General features: G+C 29.9%; 1 protein-coding gene across 1 annotated transcript in view; it reads right to left on the reverse strand.

Moving 5' to 3' along the window:
- The window catches only part of LOC100166556 (dopamine D2-like receptor), a 376736-nt gene that overhangs the window by 114606 nt on the left and 241143 nt on the right, over nt 1-20987 (reverse strand). The window lies entirely within an intron of this gene.

The raw sequence follows: 20987 nt of genomic DNA on the forward strand, positions 1-20987 counted from the left end.
GAATCCGGAGTTTCATAAGAGGACAAAACACATAGACGTGCGATACCATTTCATACGGGAGAAATATGAAGATGGGCAATTTCAACTACAATACATTGGAACGGAGGACCAGATTGCAGACATTCTAACAAAGCCTTTGGTCAAGGAGCGTTTCGAGAAATTGCGGTCAGCCATTGGAGTGACTACAATTAAAGAAATTATTAATTGAGGGAGGGTGTTGAAATATACAATTAATATTAGTATTCAAACCATGTAAACACACGTGCGTGTACAATGTCGTTTTCTAATAGATACTTATGCAGTTACGATATAGCTGTGCAACACTTTTACTATCGCTTTCTATATTGTATACGGATACGGGATGACCTCAACTAATCATATATATAGGGCCTTTCAAGTATGTAAGAATCACTTGCACGGCCACCGTTGTACAGTGCGTATACGGTGTGTGTGTACAGTCACGTTAAATTGTCCAGTTGTACGTTATTATATATTATACTTATACATAATCATATTGTCGTGTTATTCATTTATATTAATACTAAAACGGTTAGTCTGTCAAGCTGCGATATGTATTCCAAGAACCACATGGCTTCTTAAGTAATCGTGCTTAGCGCGCGAAAGACTCAGGTGACCAATGAAATAGGTTGAAAATTGTTCAATATATAATATTTATTAGTTTTAAATTTAAATTTTGATGACAAAAAAAAACAGTAAACTTAATATTTTATTCTATACAAAATAATTAATGCGAACAATGTGCTTGTTTTTCGTTTATTAATTTTTCAAAATTAGGAATTAATGTAGTTACTGCAACACGCATTTCTTTTTCCACATTGAGTTTGGACCGATATTTTGATTTTAATACGGCTACAGCTGAAAATCCTGCTTCACATAAATACGAAGTGGCAAATGGTATTATTATACGTAAAGCTTTGTTGCTAACTTCAGGATATTCATCTTTAATACTGTTCCAAAATCCTAAAAGTGAATATGAAGAAAATTGCATTCGTAGGGAAGAATCGGATGAAATGTCGATTAATTGTTCCTCTTCTGTAGTTGTGAAATTTGATGTTGGCTTTTCAGTGAACGGGTCTTTAATCCAATAGTACTGTTTCATTTCTTCTGGGAAATATTTCATGAAATGAGTTTCAAGATTCGTCAGATGCTCTAAAAATATTGTCTTTAAACTTAATAGTAATTCAAGATCATTCTCTCCAAGAAAATATTTTTAAAGTGGAAAACAAGTGGTTTTGCCATTTTCTTCTGTTAATTTTCTTTTCCATAAGTTGGTTTTTTTAATAAAAGCCACTATCTTATCGTATAATTGCAGAATATGAGTTTCTTTACCTTGTAAAGATAAATTAAGTGAGTTAAGTTTTTCAAAAATATCACATAAATAGGCTTATTTTATTACAAAATCACTATCAACAAACATTTTGCTATTATTATAACCTTCTCCATTTAAATAAGAATAAAGTTCTTGTCTAAGTTCGAATACTCTTGAAAGTACATTACCTTTTGATAGCCATCTAGAATTACAGTAAAACAGTAATGTTGTATGTTCTGCACCCATTTCTTCACACAGTTTTTGAAAAAATCTTGCTTTAACAGGTCTTGTTTTTACATAGTTGACTACTTTTATAACTATTTCAAGTACACAATTTAAAGAGCAACTTATATTTTGTGACGCTAAAGCCTCTCGATGAATAAGACAATGAGTCCATATCATTTCTGGAGCTTTTTGTCGAATTAAAGCCTGAAGTCCACCGTACTGACTAGACATAGCTCGAGCTCCATCTGTACACACGCCCAATCAGTTTTCCCATTTAATATTATTATGATCCATAAAATTATTAGTGATATCAAATAGGTCTTTAGCTTTAGTACCACTTAATATAGATTTACAAAATAATAATTCTTCTATAATATCTACTCCATCCATAAACCAAACATAACATATTAAATATGCGGCTTTATTATTATCGGTTGCTTCATCAAGCTAAACCGCGACATTTTTATTTCTTAATTTATCAATAAGCTGATCATTTATATTATCTGAGATATCTTGAATTCACCGACTAATAGTATTATTAGACAAAGGTATATTTTTAAGTTGGTTTGCTACAGATTCTCCTATCAGAGTAGAAACCATATCTATTGCTGATGGTAAAATAAGTTCTTCGGCAATCGTATGAGGTTTTTTGCATTGTGCAATACGAAATGTTACTTTATATGGAGCCAAAAGAGCTTTAGATGGAACGCTTGTCTGTTTAACGAAACTAGAAGATTGTTTTTCTAATTTTGCAAGTTGTCTTACAAAATAATCACGTGATTTATTATTTAATGTACTATGATTAGTCTCTAAATGACGTTTTAATTTGTTAAAAAATACTATCAGCAGCTTATACTTTCAAACAAATAATACACTTAGGACGTTCTTCGTTATCTATTGTAATGTAAGTAAACCCAAAATCTAAGTAATTATTATCATATTTTCTAAACTTACGTTTATTTTCTTCTTTACAGTTGTCCTCATTTTGTTTACGTTTCGATTCAATATTAAGAAATTTTTCCATATTAATGATTGAAAAAAATAGCACGAAATAAAATAAAGTATTACGAATAAAGTTAGAAAAATGTACGCTCATATATTGCACACTACGTCACTACGAGAATACGACAGTTATAATACTGAATAACTGTAATTATTTTGTAATAAACGTGTGTCGTGTATGGATAAGATAAGATTATCGTTTCTACAAAATTTTTATCGGACATAAAATTAATCTAAAAATAACAATATGTATAAAATTCCAACTGCTCGCCGCGCCGCCCTTGTTAAGTGCTCGCGCCTCCTTTAAGTGGCGTGCCACACAGTTTGGGAACCGCTGGTATAGCCATTAAAATTAATTTTACAATGATATAAAATAGATGTAGTTTCGTATCTAATATTTATCATACTACTTTTTATTAATTGATAGATTAATAATATTAATTATTAAAATATTCACATCACCATAACACACCTATCATAGAAACCCATTATAATTATGTGAGCTCATTATCCTTAGTACAAAACATTTATTACCTCAAAAACTACTAGTTTGAATTTTATTTTGATACGTCAACATTTTGAGAAAAATTATCCGCTAAATAATTTACTGTAGAAAAAGGGGATTTTCATTTGAAAAAGTGAAATTTTTTTATCCACAGGACACTTCTTGAGAAGTACAAACAATCTTAAGAATTCTAAAATATCATAATAATATGATCTCTGAGTGTAATATTTAAAACTTCTAAACATCAGATTTTAAACAACTGCATAATTTCGGAAGAAAAGATGAGTTGAGCGTGCTAGGTGAATCCTTCTGCAGCAATAGGTACATCCTTCTAACACGGAATAATTATTAGGACATCTGCCTCGAATCCGACTCAGGTGGAGGATTTTAATACAAATTGCTATTTATATCGGTTTGGATAATATTATAATAATATTCGCAACTCGCTCAAAATCGCACTCCCTCCAACCACCGCCGGTTCACACAGCAATAACAATATTGAACTCGTCGAATAAACGACCATTATTATAGAATAATATTATAGACGTTCAACGGTGTAGCGTGATGAACATCTTTAAGTCTTGATCAGCGCATGCAAATGAGACGGGCTAGTTATGCAAAACTGTAGATTGAACCCTGCTAAGAATAACCCTCACAACAACACTAGTGGTTCGTCATAAACGTATCTGTATCAATGATATTAATATCATTTTACGATATAATAATATTAAATTAATCGATTTACGCGTATTATGACATGCGACAATGTTCTATTTCACTATAGGTTCCTGACCAATTCTGTCTGATAGAATTTCGCCACGTATTTGGGTGCGTATTTTAATATATAATATATTATTATATAGTAAGTTTTATCAAAATTACAATAATGATAATAATTTTGTTATCAACTGGTATATTACAGGTCACAGTCGTAATGTTATATTAAATTAATTTCCAAAGTTTATATTATATAGTGGCAGCATCACATTATTATTATTATTATTATTAACGTTTAGATGTTCTGTGATATATAATTGTGCTCCGTACCAGTTAAATAATATATAAAAATAATAAAGTTAATAAATAATGACTATTAATTTTACACGGAATGAATTTGGTCTGAGCAGTTAAGTATAATAAAAATATAAACTGATAATAATCGATGAAGTTTGTTTTAAAATGTAGTACAAAAAAAATGTAATAACTTTATTTTATTGGAGTAATTTATTTTTAAAAAATAAACAAAATGTGCTATTATATTATATTTCATTATTTACTCGCAAACTAATCCAATAATAGTAACCATAAATATATATTTTTTTCCTCTGAAGCAAAACCATATTGTTGATTTATACAACTGAGTTCTGAGATTTATTTTTTTCCTCTAAAAATAAATGTTCATTATATTTCTAAGCTTGCAAGTTCTTTCTGCATACGCCATGACAATGGTTATACAATTTTCTGTACTAAACTTTTACTTAAATAAATTGCACACTCATTTCAATAACTAACGAGATAACTGCATAAATAACAAAAATGTTTTAAATAATTGTGCATTTAAACAGAACGAAAAACTAGGTCTTTTGAATAATTGTATTATATAATTTTAGGTCACTCTGCGGACTCGAAGCAATGTAACAAATTTAAATTTTTAAGTGCATAACACATTACCTGTAAAATTTACTTAAATTATAATATTTTCATTCCATGTTATACCTTTAAATTTTAAAATTTATTTTGAATAAAATGTATTTAATCACCATTTTTTTTTACATTTATTATAATACTATTTAAATATTTCACTTCATTCACTGATTGTATTAAAAACAGTAAGAATACCCCAAAATTGTACCCACAAAATATAAAGTTCTAGTAATAAAATATTTAATCCTTTTTGGTATCTCCATAATAATATTACGTTTGTATAGATGTATTCTGTGCGTATACTATATTTTATTAAATACCTTTAAAATACTTTCATAATATAGTTATAAAATAATTTAAACTCAGAGGGTCTTTTACAATTTTCAAAGTTTGTGGTAACATTGTGTAATGTTGGTGCAGTCACCTTTCATCTTTCATCGTCTGCCTTATGGCGTACACTAATAATATATATATATATATATATATATATTATATTATGTGAATTTTGATCCAACATATTCGAAATAATTCTGAAACGCACGCACATTATTATTACCAACCTGTTAAATTTGCATTAAGTAAAATTATTAAATCATAAAAATCAATATTAGTTGTACAATAAATTGCATATAGTATATTATCACACAATTAATGTATTATAAAATAATTTTACATCACGGCAGAGCTGAGAGGTTCATATTTAACACGGTGAAAAATACTGTAAATAATGTTAACTTTAATAAATATCACTTATGCAGTAACTCAGTGCTGGCGTAATATTATACCTACGACTGACATAAATAATATACGTACCGTAAAATAAGTGTCATCGAAATAATGTGAACCGAATACGCGTGGTGAAAAAAAATAAAATAATTACAACCTAAAAACACATCGTAACATTGTTTTGTACGTACATTTCTATAATATTATTATCTATTATATAGTGGTGTGTATAATGTAATTACTTTTGGTAATTTGGATTGCGAGCTTCCGAGGTTTATCAGCAAACAACCTTTGAACCACCGGAGGAGGGTGTTTGAATAATATCGTATCATTTTTTTCGCATTTTTTTTCCCATCAAGTCTCTGCCATAGAAAAAAAAACGTGTATGCGAACAATATAATGAACGGAAACTTCGGCCGGGAAAGCGGGACACCCCGATATCCGAGGGTTGAAATTGCATTACGTTATCACGCTGTGGTGTTGTTTCTTTACTTACGGCGGAGGCGAAGGAGAATTCGTAATAATGCATCATTATAAATCGGTGTACGTAACATTTGTCGACGTACGAATATATATAAACGAGCAAAAGCGCAAGCGGTGTGTCGATAAGAAACAGCGTGGCCGACGAGATTGGGTTACAAAACCTCATGAATGCATAATGTAATGCGGGACGGTGGCATAAATAAAAAAAAATAAATAAAGAAAAAAAGAGAAAGAAAAACTTTTTCCGATTTGCCAGCCGTTATTATTTGATGGTGGGGAAAAAAACAAATAAAGAAAAACCGAAATTCCCGTAAAATTCTTGAAACTTCTCGTCATCGCTTTGTCGTGCGCTTTGAGTATAATTATTAAAACTACTCATTGTTCGAATTTAGTTTTCCCGCGCGACTGCGATATTGAAGATTCTGCAGTTAGCTATTATTATTTTTACTGTGTTTTAAATATTTTATTTTATTATTATCAAGTGTATTATAATATTATTAATTATTATGTATATAAAGTACCTATATAAATTAAATTATTATTGTTATTAATTATAATTTTAATTTCTCCGTTCTATCCGTAGCGTAGCCACCTCGTTGCCCATCACGCGACACAAGACATCATCCCTACAACAACGGTGGGTCTTTTGACGGTGCTTCAGTTTTCTAACAATTTGCAAAATGGCAATTTATCTAATGAACGGTCCACGGAGCTTAATATATAGTATATGTATGCGCATTCATCGCACCATCCGCGAAATCTTCACACTCGACATTGCGTGATTTCATTTAACTAATATGAATACTCGAGGCGGCCGTGCGTGCCCTGCAAATTCACCAAGCTCAAGCGTATACAATATAATATTATTATTATTAATAACACGTCGTGTACTTACGTAAGTGAAATACACAGAACAATGTGTATTATACTATTACGCAATAGTGGTATATCCAACGGCGTAGGTACTTAGAAATTGTTTATGGGCGGGTATGAAGCATTGATTCGCGTACATTGAAGTGGAGGGATTTTCTCCCACCTCCCCCCCCCTGTTATGGTTTCCAATATTTTCCTACTATAATATGCTGTATAGTATACCTATAATACTCGCCGCGGAATGAGAACGTACCTCGACACGCAGGCGTCGACTGGTTCCCCACCCGCAACCTTGTCATGGTTATAAAAATATGGTTATAGTCAGGAGCCTGACCTGCGCTCGGCGAACCCGTTTTAGTCCACTGCCCAGCAGGGGTTAAAGTGGGAAAAAATCCAGAGGGGACTAATGTCTCCATACAGTTTTAAGCGTTCCATATATAATTTTATGTATAATGCGTCTAATGTATAAAATCCTAATTTGTTAATTGGGACGCTTTTTAACCACCGTCAGAGGTAGGGGGACTGAATCATCCTGCGCCCCCCCCCCCCACTTTAGCCCCTGACGCACAGGTATATTTGTATTTCGTGGCGAGTATACACGACATTCTACATTCAATACCAACTACTGTATACTCTATTCAGAATAAGAACAGATGACCGGCAACGGAAGAAAACACGTTGTTGCTACACATCTATCCCCACTACCACCACAAATATTCACTATTACCGAATAATCAACGAATTGGCCACCAGGTTGTCTGGCAGCCGCGATGCGCGAATGCGGTCTGTTTTTATTCTGAATTGAGTATAACACAATATTAATCAATATTTTTATTAAATCTAAAATAGTAAAATTCATAATTCAAAATCAAGTTTTCTCTTTTTGGTGGAAAGTTCATCAATATTTTTCATCTATTGTTATACTGACAACAAAGCTAGTCCGTCGAGACGTTCCCAAGCGTAATAAAAATAATTAAAAAGGCATTGAGATATAATATAAAAAAATTATAATATTGTACAGCCAATTGGGAAATAGTACATGTACAACCTCATTCATTGAATTTCTGCAGTATGATTCTAATTTTATTTAGTTTTATTACGAAGTTTTAAATAAATATACGTTTATACGTAACATGCAATATACATTATTACACTGAGTGACGTTTTCGTCAAAACTACGAATGTTGTTTTTCCAAACTAATAAGAATACCGATGACCTAATTACGTACAATATAATAATATAATACAATTCTATAGTAAGTAAATATTGTTATTGTTATTTTAGTATTTTTGTCTAAAAATATCTTGTTTATATGTTACAAATTTAGGACTGTACAGCACCACAGCTTTTCACGGAGTTCCAACGGCGCGCGGTGGTAGCGTAATAAGTAATAACAGTCAGATTGAGGTACCCACATTTTTGTTTATTAGATACCCATCAATTAATAATTTTTTTCTTACTCTATTTCTATATTTATGAAAATGAAAAGAGTACCGAAAATATACGAAAATTAACCGGAAAAAAATATAACTAAGGGAGAAAGGAGGATCTATAAAAAAAAACGCCGTTGACTAGTACCCTAACACCACCACTGACGACGCCGAGTCGTCTGCGGCATTAATGGTTGACGTTGTTCAACCGGCTGCTATGTCGACGACACGTGCCACACGTATGACTCAATGTGAGTGGCAATAACTTTTAATCAGACCTATTGTTATTGCGATGAAACAAAAATCGCTGAAAGCGAACGAAACCTGCTAAATTCCTACCTGTGTGTAAAAAAAAAAAAATTAAAAAAATACTCAAACTCTGCATCGTCATCACTATTTTTGAAGTCGTTTCGTGAAACTGAATCAGACGATTTTTTTTTTTACTTATGTTATTATTCCTAGAAATAAGAAAATATCTGTTGGGGTGCCTGCAAAAATCCGGAAGTTTTGGAATTGTTTTCTTAAACGTGATCCTATATATATTATAGTTTTAAGTAAGAGTCTTAGAAATTCATGAATTCAACGAATCTTATATTCGAATATCGTTCGAAGTATTGAGTAAATCAATATCATTTATATTTTCTTTATAGCATTTTCTCAACTTTCAAATAAACATAAATTATTCCAACGCGTTACGCGAATAATATTATTAGAAAGTAAATTCCACTAGACAACACTTCGCCCGCGAGAGAATGGTAAAGGTTTTTTTTATTATGTTGAATGTATAGGTTTCAGAATTCAGTCCCTTATTAAATTAATATAATCTGCGGAATACCGCGATTTGTTGTGTGAATGTTTCGTACCGGTAAAATATTGTAATAATAAACAATGCTTTCGTCCGCGTGTTCTCACTTCGACAACGGCTATCATAATTCATAACACAATGAAATAGAGTGATATAATTGTTATAAAAAATTAACGTATACGATAGGAATGAAAACAATAATAATAACGTTTTACCATCACGTGGGCCTAATTAACATATGGACGATTATTTTCGTTGTAATTAAATTACATCTGATACATTGCGATAGGTTAGTTTCCGGTCGTGTCAATGCGCGTCCCATTCGAAAGTCGTTTCATGAACCTGATCAATATAAATTATAATTATAAAGAAGAAAATCTCTGTCGGGATGACTGCTAAAAACCCAGTTTTGGAATTGTTTTCTAAAACATGTATATACTTAGTTTTATAGTGAAAGCTATAGAAATGCATGATATTTAAATATGTTGTACTACAATATTGTTCAATGTAATACGTAAGATATTTGATAGCATTTAGTTTATAGCTTTTTCACATCTTTGGAATAAAAAAATACTCCTTTTTATCATGTTGAGTATATGTATATATAATATAGTCTCTTTCATTCCCATAATATTTGTTAGGAAGTTTTGCCTCAGTAAAATCGTAATGATGAGCAATGCTTTCGTTCACGTGCACTTCACACTTCGATGACGACTATCACGAAAGAATGAAATAGAGTCATATTGTTATCAACTTATACGATAATAATGAAAATAATAAGAACGTATCACCGTCGTACAGGGGCAGGCGGCCTTAATTAATTCGAACGATTATTGTTGTTGTTATATCGCGGCCGATTCAACGCGATTATTCCCAGTATTGTCAACACGCGTCGCCCTTTGTAAGGAGAGTGATCCGCGATGCAAAGAGGTCCGTAGTGCACATTATACATAATTCATTCAGCAATCAACTTAATTAAATTAGTATTGTTTGTTTGTACGTTGCCCTAAATGGATCGGGGCGGGCACGTCCACGAAAAACGTCCAGCGAGTTCTCTAACTATAAGGAGCAACAACACTATAACAACACTAGAAAACAACATTTCATCCCTTATTCTGGTAGAAGGCCAATGGACCGTAGTCGTCACTGTAGATTCCTTAGCGTACGGTTAGCGGCTGTTACTACACTAGATAAGGTTATTATGGCAAAAAAAAAATTGTTGTCGAGTCCGAAATTGAATAACCAAAGTTCGAAAATAAATATAATATAATAATGATTATCATAATATGTCATATATTATGTGTGTCGGTATAATGAAATATATTTATATGGTAACGCATAATATTAATGTATAATTCTTGTAGAAATATTATTCTTATTCCTTCTATTATTGAAACTATAAATTATAATATTTTCAACAAGAAAACTAATAACAATAATAATTGTGTTGAAATAAATAGCCGTCTCTGACTGATGACTGTATCGTCATTGAAATAAAATATAATTCAACGCTACTTTAATCGTTTGCATAACATAATAATATAATAGTTTTTATTTTCATATGCCATTTGACAAACATTATTTGTTTAAATAACATAACCAGTTATTTATTAATTATTAATTATTTAAATTTGTATTTAAAATTTAAACGTAAATACAGTATTTTTGTTTCTTTCATAATATGTATAGCTCATGATTTCCGACTTCCGTAATTAACGTCTCAAGTCCAATTTTCACTTAAAATATTTACGAAAAGGAACTATGTAAGTACTTATAATTGTATAGTGGTTTTTGAGCTCACGAGCTTGCAAATAATATTTCATACATGATTCGACTAGGGTTAATAATGGTTCAATAAATACAATAGAAAATCGAAAAAATCAAAATTGCAGGTTTGTCAATCAAGTGTACCTACACTATTATTCTTGTTCAGCGTTTTTAACAATCGATAAGAATACGAAACAAGGGACGAGTGGTTAGGTAAATTTCCACACGAAAATGTATTATAATTAATTCATAGAGGTTTATTACATATTACGTTGCATAATATTTTAGCCCAAAATTACATTTTCATATTTTATAATATTATCCTTCATACGTTCTCATAAATTTCAATTGTGTCTTGAGTAATCGACTGAGAATATAATATACATGTATCGTGCGCACGTATGGAAATATTTAAGACTGACTGTCGTCGTGTATATACGCAAACCACTTTTCAAACCTGGCACTCGTTGCGTTAATTACGGAACAAATATTTTTAAATGAAATCACGTACGCTGTGCTTTCGTCGTCAGTGGCAACGAGACAGGGTCGCGTGTTCAATTTGCTAAAAGCCCTAAACTGGTAGACACAAGCGTTTGGACAGTATTTTTTAACTACAGCGTGACTTTTGTGGTTGTTTCCAAAAAAAAATTATAGAGCGATAAAATATTGAATTACAAATCATTATTACAGTACGTTTTATGGACAGTACAAAAAAAAATGGGTAAAAAATTTAAAATAACTTAAGATAAATAGAGAATATTATACCTCACCCTATTCGTTTATATTATACGTGAGAGTTGTATATTATAAGCAATCGTTAAAATTGTATCATACATTATTTTAAAAACCATTATTAAGTTCTAAGCAATGTTTATGGTATAGTGATTGAAACTGTGACTCGTCGTCAACTCTTTGCTTGTTGAATTATTATTATTTTTTTTTAAACGATAATTTTCAAATATTTTTTTGTTATACGATTAACTGGGGGGTACCTATATCATATGCAAAGTAAACAATATTTCATATATCACGTATCCGGTGTTGGTAACTTGGAAAATAATAGTAAACATAATAACATGTAGTATTAGTGATGATACTTATGACGTCCAATAAAATAGATAAATACGAAGATATATTATAATATTGTACCTACAGTTTACATATTTTCGTAACAACTCAATATTTTGAAATGTCAAACCACTTGTGTTTAGATTCATTAAAAATAAACAACACATAATATTTCATTAGTTTTAATAATATCAAAATATTATTTATTTATTTTTTATTATTTATTAATTAACCACGGCAACTTAGGCCATTGGGTGGTTATTAACTTTGGGGGAGGGTACTGTAGGTTTAAACACGTGTGTTTGTTAGTTTGGCAGAATTTTCTAGTGAGCATCCGTAGGCATCTACCATGCCATGTCTGGGTGGGGGATGGCGGCCTCTCTCATTAGACACCGTGACTGCCCGAAGAGAAGTGACGCCTGTGGCCGGGTTTCGAACCGACGACGGTGATATTATTTATTAATTAATAATAAACAAGTATAGGTCGATCAATGCAAAAATGTCAGAAGTAAAAACATATTTGTTTCGATAGGTTCAAATCAAAAAAATATATACTGAGACCATTTTAGTTTCAGAATAAAATATTTATATTAAGTAGGTACTAGAATTACTACCATAAAAGTAAAAAACACTACAAACACTTTTTTTAGAATTTTATAATATTAAAATATTGAGCAGTCTAGTATAAGAAACAACTAATACCTAATTGATTATATCATTATTTATAATATTAATTGGAACTTATTAATGTTTTAATTTAAATTTATTTATGTTTATTTAGATATTAAGCCAATAATAGTTTTCTTCAAAGAAACATTTGTTTAGTTATTCCAAAATAAAATGTAATATTCAACTAAATGGACTACCTATATAATATACATGTATGTTATCTTTGAACATATTTAACTTTTTAAGAGGTTTAAACTTCAAATACATGGTTTAGAAGTTCCAAAATAGCCATTAATATTTAATTTAGGTGATACTGTTTACTGGCGTACAGATAAATCTGCAAGACCGATAATTTAATTGAGTAGAATTAAGTATTTACCAAAGCTCTGTTTACCCTTAACCCTTACTCTATTCCTTGGAAAAACTAAAAACAAATTAAATTTAAAAACGGTAGACATGTAAATAATATATAACGTCTTGTAGTACTTGTGTGATACACATAGTGAAGTCAAATTCAATTTAAAAGGCAAAGGAAGGGTCCACATATGCAATGGACATTAAGGGCTTTATGGGTTAGGTTAGACATATTATAGTTAGTGATGGATAGTGAATCGGTATAAAGGGAACAAAATTTCGAACAGATAGGAAACACAATAATATGCCTGGAAATCCAAATCAACTGAAAGTTTTATTATTTTGAACGGTTGCAATGAAATAAACTTAGTAAAATGGAATTTCTTGGTAAACCGAGATCACTTTAAAATTACCGGCATTATTACCACAGAATAAATAATAATAATAATAATTTGTTCTGTATTATTACTTGTATATACATGTCCGTCATATCTACTTGCGCGTGAAAATTAATCAAAATTAGTTTTAGATAACATTGGCTTTACTATCAGATCATTTTTGAAATGATTGTTTTTTTTTTCATTATATATTTCACATAGGTGTAAGCAAAGTAAAATCATATCCCTGGTGAGATTATTGTATTTTTCTTTTATTGAATGCTGAATATTCAATTGCGAAAACCAAAGCTTCAATTTGTATACGAGACATGTGTTTTATTGAATATTTAGAACTATTATTTACTTTTCATAACTTTCGTTTAATTTATACGTTATTATTTTTTTTATAAATATTCATATAAAATTTTAGTATATTCTTAAGTTAGTTAAATAGTTAATAAATAGTTAATACATAGTAAAACAAAGTATAGATTGTTAATTTAACATTGTAGGTAGTTTTACTTTAATCAATATGATTAATTTTATAATACCACGCTTAGGAAATTATACTATTCATATTTCTTGTTAAGTTATTCTTAGTATAAATTTCAAAAAAAAAAATGAATTATTCCATACTTTAACATAACATTAGTCAAAAACATTATTTATGGATTTTTCAAATATCCGCATGGAGCCAACTACTTGTAGTTTATACTTACAACTTATTAGTTATAAATCCATAACTTTTTTACACTCTCACTGCAATAACTAAACATATTGTTCAGTTATTATTATATTTCATTTTTAACTAAATAGTAAACAATCGTCGTGTCTTATAATCATCAGTGGGTAATGTGAAGGTATAAGTAAAATAATAATCGTTGTATAATACCTTTAATATCATCGTGTGCATTGTTATACATCGTATTACGGTTAGTAACAATGAATAAGTAAAAGTTATTATGAGAATAAACAAACGACATTTTGCTGTAGTCTCACATTTGTAAAGCTTCTATTAATTCCTTAAGTATTAATAAAATATGTATAGAGAGTATTTATGTTATATGCATTGAACACCTCGATGGAATCGATTAAAGGAATAATGCTCGCTTTTTTGGTATCTATGTATTTTATATATTTTATGGTTACGTCGTTAGTGTTTATATAGGTACCTACGTAGATATAATATAATAATTCGAAAATCTTTCTACGATGTTTTTACTGATTACTATCAAGTTTCCTAACGCCCTCGCGAAAATCTCACGCATTAAGAAAACCGTAAGCTTGAACAAAACAATATCATTTGTTATTTTACTTGTATCGAATTCGATATAAAAACTGTATCGATTCGTTTATTCCACGTGTAAGACGTGGATAAAGATAGAGAAAAAACAAAATATTGTAACTCTCTTTCGGACTCGGCGCTTACATTCGTGGTCTTAGCGAATACTTTTTTTTTCATTTAAAAAACGTGAAGTGATCGTACGACTATCATAAGCCTATAATATCATAAGCAATAGAAACACATATGTTGTATTAATTAAGCATAGCTGATGGTTGGAACTTGTGAGAGAGTCTGGCCGCCTATATAATACAATGAACAGTGGCGCGTATACGTTACACCACTCAGTTGAGCAACAGAATGAGATGCAGTTAAACCATTAATAATATTATTATTAATCTCTGTAGTGACAATTAGTTAAATATATCTTACTCCTGCAGTTGTATATTACGTTTCTAGTCCAATATTTCATTTATACGTTGTTTTTCCAGTAGGAATTAATTAACGCAAATTCACTCTCATTTCAAAAACATTCCTGTGCGACTATATAGACGTTATATAAGTAGGTACAATAGTATAATCAAACCCTGTAGAACGAGAACTCACCAATGGTGATTTTTATTGTGATGTGGCAAAATCTATTCGTACAGCCAGTCTCTTTCCTTGAAAAAATTAATCATGATAGAAACTCAACCCTATTTTTCTTTTATTCAAATTCTGTTTTTAAATAACCTTAAAGACCATATTTTCAAGTTCTTAAATTTTTTTTTTATACCTACTACTAAAGAAGTGTCCTATGGACCTGTGGTGATATAAACTTCTGTTTCTCAAATGAGTTTTCCCCCTTTTTACTATAAATTATTTAGTGGATTGTTTTTTTGAAAACTTTTCTGTTCCAGTTTAAAGTTCAAATGGGTAGTTTCTCGGTTATTAAAATGTTTATACCAGGGATAATAATATAATTCTTAAAAATTATTTTACAAAATATAAAGTAGATGTAATATTAGATCTAGTATTAATTATACTTGGACCATTTTTAAAAAGTATTAATGTAGCTAGATTTATACTAATTACTGACATTTTCAAATTACCATAGCCCCCATATCTTTCATACCCATTATCATGGACCTTTATACTTAGTACGCGTAGTTAAATAACTCAAAAAGTACTCGTTCGAATTTTTATTCTGTTACGTCAAAAATTTCAGAAATAATATCTGCTAAATAATTTACTGTAAAAAAGGAGATTTTCATTTGAAAAACAGAATCTTGTATCTCCACAAGACACTCCTTAAGTTGTACAAACGATCTCAATAATTGGTGTTTTTTAATAATGGTCTTTACTTCTTTAGGTATATTTAAAAATTCTTATTATACACCATTCTGTATATAATTAAGTACTAATTTTTACTTTTTCATAAAATAAAATTATAATACCAATCAACATGAAAACAGATGAAATAAATGTCAACGTAAAATAATGAATTCATAAAATATCCACCAAGCACTAGGTATATTAATTATATATAATTGATTATTAATTAAATACCACTGATGCTCTTGTATCATTCTTAATCTTTCTTACCTAACGCATTATCATATATTAATATGAGCCTGTGTTGTCACTTAACGGTGATAATACGACAATATTTACAAGGTGCCATCTATATATAATTATATTATAATTTAGGTAATTGTCGTTGAAACAGTGTACCTACAGGTATTACCGTTTTCACTTTTCGATTGGGAGTGCTTTTGTTACAGGGTCATGGACTCACGGAAACCGTTCAGACTATTGATTTATTACATGCGATCGTGTCGAGTTTCTTACCTAACTCACTATTATATATTAATATGGGCCTATGTTATTATGAGCCTAAACGACAATATTACAAGATGCTAACTATATGATTAATTTGTCGGATGAAACTCAGACATTTTCTTCCAAGATGAGATACGCGTATTATACTTTAATATAATACATTTTCACGAGTCATTCTATATACAAATTATGATAATATTATATTATAAGATACAAACGCAAGAAAATTTAAATTTTTTTCTTAACAGAATAAACACGATAATTACATAAAAGAACTAGTTTACTCATATGCACCGGCCTCGTTGGCTAGCGATGTCGTTTCCATATTTTACTGTCACATTTGAGGGATAAAAGCGACGATATCGTTCACGAAACTACAAACAAAATTATCAGTCATTTACGTGAATCAGCTAAAACGATGTCCATCTCATTAGGATTAACTAGAGTTTGCAATGGTGAATTCAGTTTTACGATCAAATCATGATGCTTGTAATCTTAATATGTAGTTAATCACATATGAAATTAATACTATACCGAACAATGGTATTAATCAAAATTAAATTCTAGCATTTAGATAAAATAATTGTTTAAGAATCAATTTTTCATTTAATAAAATCAATTTGTAATAACCAATAACTTTATAATTAAAATAATTTATGAAAACTAAAATCTTCATATACTTATTACAGGCATAGATTTTGTTACGTATGCAACGATAATTACGAAATAATTGTATTTATATTTTACTAGCTGAATTACCCGCCGTTGTCCAGAAAAAAATTCTGATTGTGCAACTTCTTTTGTGTGTAACACACTAACACGCTGTGGTGGCAATTTCTTTCAAGTGTAAATTATATTATATGTTAATGTATATTATCAAGTAAGCAAACAACCTGCGAGCTGCGATATATCACGAACCCTGTATGATCTTTACATAAGTGTTTAATCAAACTTTAAAGTATCAAAGGTATACCAAGTTGTTCGTTTTTACTTAATTCAACCTACGGTGGATTAATACAAACTTCTAATCTAACCGAATAAAAAAAAAACCAAACATTCGTATGTATAGATAAAGAAGAAAAATAAAAAAAGAATAAAAATAAGAATAAAAACAATATAAAAAATTAGTACACCGTCGCCGTGGTTCGAACTTGTGATATTCTGCACCTATTAAAATACATAGAAGTGCCACTGCGCCAATAGGCTTATCGCTATAATAATAACTATTATTAAAACCAATAGCAACAATTTACAAACAAAAATGTCTATCGTAAAAATCCCTGTTTGAGCATTTCCCCAGGTTGGACCTTTAATTTATCCCTTTTTAATTAGCCTATCTTCTTTTCCGAGGTCTAATCTATCTCTGTACCAAATTTCATCGCAAACGGATGAACGGTTTAGGAATGCATAAAGGACACAATCAGTCAGTCGCAAACATTTGTTTGTCTTTTATATAAATACAGTAAAACTTCTGTTAACGGTCACCTCTATAGGACGGTTACCTCTATGTAACGGTCAATTTTTTTGGTCCCGTCGAGTGTATCCTAGTATTATTCTACCTCTGTAGGACGGGTACCTCTAAATAGCGGTCATTATTTACAGTCCCTTCGGTGACCGTTATATGGAAGTTCTACTGTACATAGGTATATAGATAGATAGATTAATACAAAAAACTACTATAATAATACAAAGTATTATTATATTTGTTACAATAATCAATCACCATAGACAAAATTGTTTACTATGCGTATTATTGATATCTTCTGTTGTGATGATGTGGTGAAGTTCATTTGATTTGACTTTTTTCATCATGGAAATGTTTCAACGTTAGGTACCTATACATTGGATATTTATCGATGGTATTATTCTATAGGATTTAGTCTAATTATACGGTTAAAGAGATAGATGGTATTACGTATAATTTTCTTAAATATAATAATATCAAGTTATTGGTATGATACAAATACACTGAAAAAAATTGTAGTTACTAATTTATGGTAATTTTAAATAGAAATCGTAGGGGATACATTTTACAGCAGCCATGAACTGGATTATGGTGTTCTTCGAAACTTTCTACTTCAGTTTGGTACATTATTCTCATGGTTTGTTGTACCAGAAACCAAAAACCAAAGTTTAGATTAGGTTCAGTGGCAAATAGCCTCGAGAGATGCGTTCCACATTTAATACGTACCTATGTTTATTTCATAATTGTTTACAAAACTTCTCAGCAGTTAAAAAACTTTGTTTACTGCAAAAGTGGTGAACTTTACATACATTTTGCATTTTTATTGTTATCTTAAAAATAAGAAACATTCGAATTTATTGTTTATTAATTATTAATATTGCATATTATGGCGATCATTATGATCATTTTGAATATAAAAATATACTTTATCTATTACAAATTAATTTTATAAAATTAAAAATTGATTTTTAAACGAGTTTTTAGATAATGTCCATCAAAGGAGAAAACCTGACAAATTGACCATGGCTGTCACCTTGCAACTGTCTTTTCGCTAATACCGCTAAGTGACAACATAGTCCTGTAAGGTGTAAAAACACAAGCAAAAAATAACCTGACACGTTCACGTGTAATACGATAGGTAGTCATATACGCTAGTCATATATAGTAGCAACTATAGTAGCAACATACGGTTGCCGTGGGTTATTTCCTCGAATGGACCAAATGTGCTCGATATTGTATTACAACCACAGACATAATCACAGAGAAGAGCACTCCCAATTTTCTGACCAAAACAACTATAATATTTAACTGGTATATTATTTAATAAATTATGTATTATTACTATCTGAAAAAAAGAAGATATTACAATGCATATGTTTAATATTAGTATTTGAATTGTGTTTTATAATATAACTAGCCAACCCAAAGCGATGACTTCACACGGGAGTAGTTATGTGTTACTGTTTTAGTTTAATGATGACACATTTTAAATATTTTTTAAGGTAATCTAGACGAAAATAAAACTCGTTAACCATTACACTCCACCCATATCCTGCCTAACGCATAATAGTGATAATATTATACATTATATTATTATTTCGAACAATATCACATATTTTAACAATTTTAACACAAAATAAATATATTTTACTTTTTTTCGACTAAAAAATGTTAGTTTTCTGCATTTTTTTATGGAGAACAATATGTATTTTAAATATTAACACAAAAACTGATAACAGCAGCAACACTATTTTAAGTTTTTATGGTATATAATCAATAATAATATAAAAAAATGTTGTCCATCGTTACCTATCAAGCATTGTTCAAACTATACTTTAAACTTTTATGATATTTATATAATCAGTGAATCTTTCATTAAAATTGGTCAAGTAGCTTTTGAGTCGATAAATTACAATCATGCACATATTGCCTTAAGTAATATACATACCTAGATATAATAATATGTAGGTAGGTATATTTTTATTTAATGATAATTTAATTTTTTTATTTGTTAATCCTTTCAAAAAGAATAGCTAAAACAATAAATTAAGTGATTTAAGAACAATATAAAATGAGGTAAACAACATTTATAATAATAATATGATCGTTTCGAGTATTGGTACTCTTAACAATTTTTAAATCGTGCGGGAATAACAGCATTATAATACGAGATCGATTGATGTACAGAGCAAATCGCCGATTAAGTTCGTCCCAATTTTATCCTTTTACTATTTATTTATCTATTAAAATACCTATTTATAGGTTTTTTAAATTTACTTTAAGGCCACTCTAATATACAGTTCTGTACGGTGCTTAAGACTGTCTATGTGGCGATTCCATTTTTCGAAATTAGTACATCCCAATATTACTGGCAACGAGTGGCTTGAAATGTATAGTAAATCATTTACAATGATTTTTTTAATCTATTAGCATTTTATAATACCTACATATATTATATTTGTAAAAATGGTTTCAGTAAATTGTCTGAGAATATTAAGTTTTATTTAAGTTATTGATTTGGAAATAATTACTCGTTCAAATTTCGATTTAGATAGGTAGGTACCTACATAAAATTATTTGAGAATCAGAATTTGAATCAATGCATATAATATTTAAATTTTAGACCGGGGTGAGCAATAAGTATGCTTGGTGAACCCACTTTGTATATCCGAATCGCCTGCAGCATTGGTCCCTGCAGGATCTCCCTTCGTACCTATTATTATGATTGAAAATCACAATAACGCTGCAAGTATCTGTACGTTAACATAATATTATATACGTTAACTTAAAATATATACCTTTATACTGACAGATGACGATCGAATAACACTACTAATTCATCGGATGCTGCCAAAAAGCGTAAAAATTTCGGGACCCAGTTGGTGGGGCTGATCATATTGTATATTATACAATACAGTATGTCTCAGAAGTCCCGTATCACCCTTAGTATCTCCGTGGAAAATCAATATATTTAAATGTAGTTTTCTTTACAGTTATAAGTATGGAAATTCTGATTGAATAAAATTATTTTCGATTTGTTTTTTTCAAAAATTCGAAAATTATTGTAAAAATTTGTTAGGCAAATAAGTTTTTTAAATTTCCAAGATAGCCATTTTGTTGATCGTATTTTTTAAAACAGTTCAAAAAAAAATAAAATATT

This window comes from Acyrthosiphon pisum, chromosome A1 (assembly GCF_005508785.2).
Source record: "Acyrthosiphon pisum isolate AL4f chromosome A1, pea_aphid_22Mar2018_4r6ur, whole genome shotgun sequence".
Taxonomy (NCBI): domain Eukaryota; kingdom Metazoa; phylum Arthropoda; class Insecta; order Hemiptera; family Aphididae; genus Acyrthosiphon; species Acyrthosiphon pisum.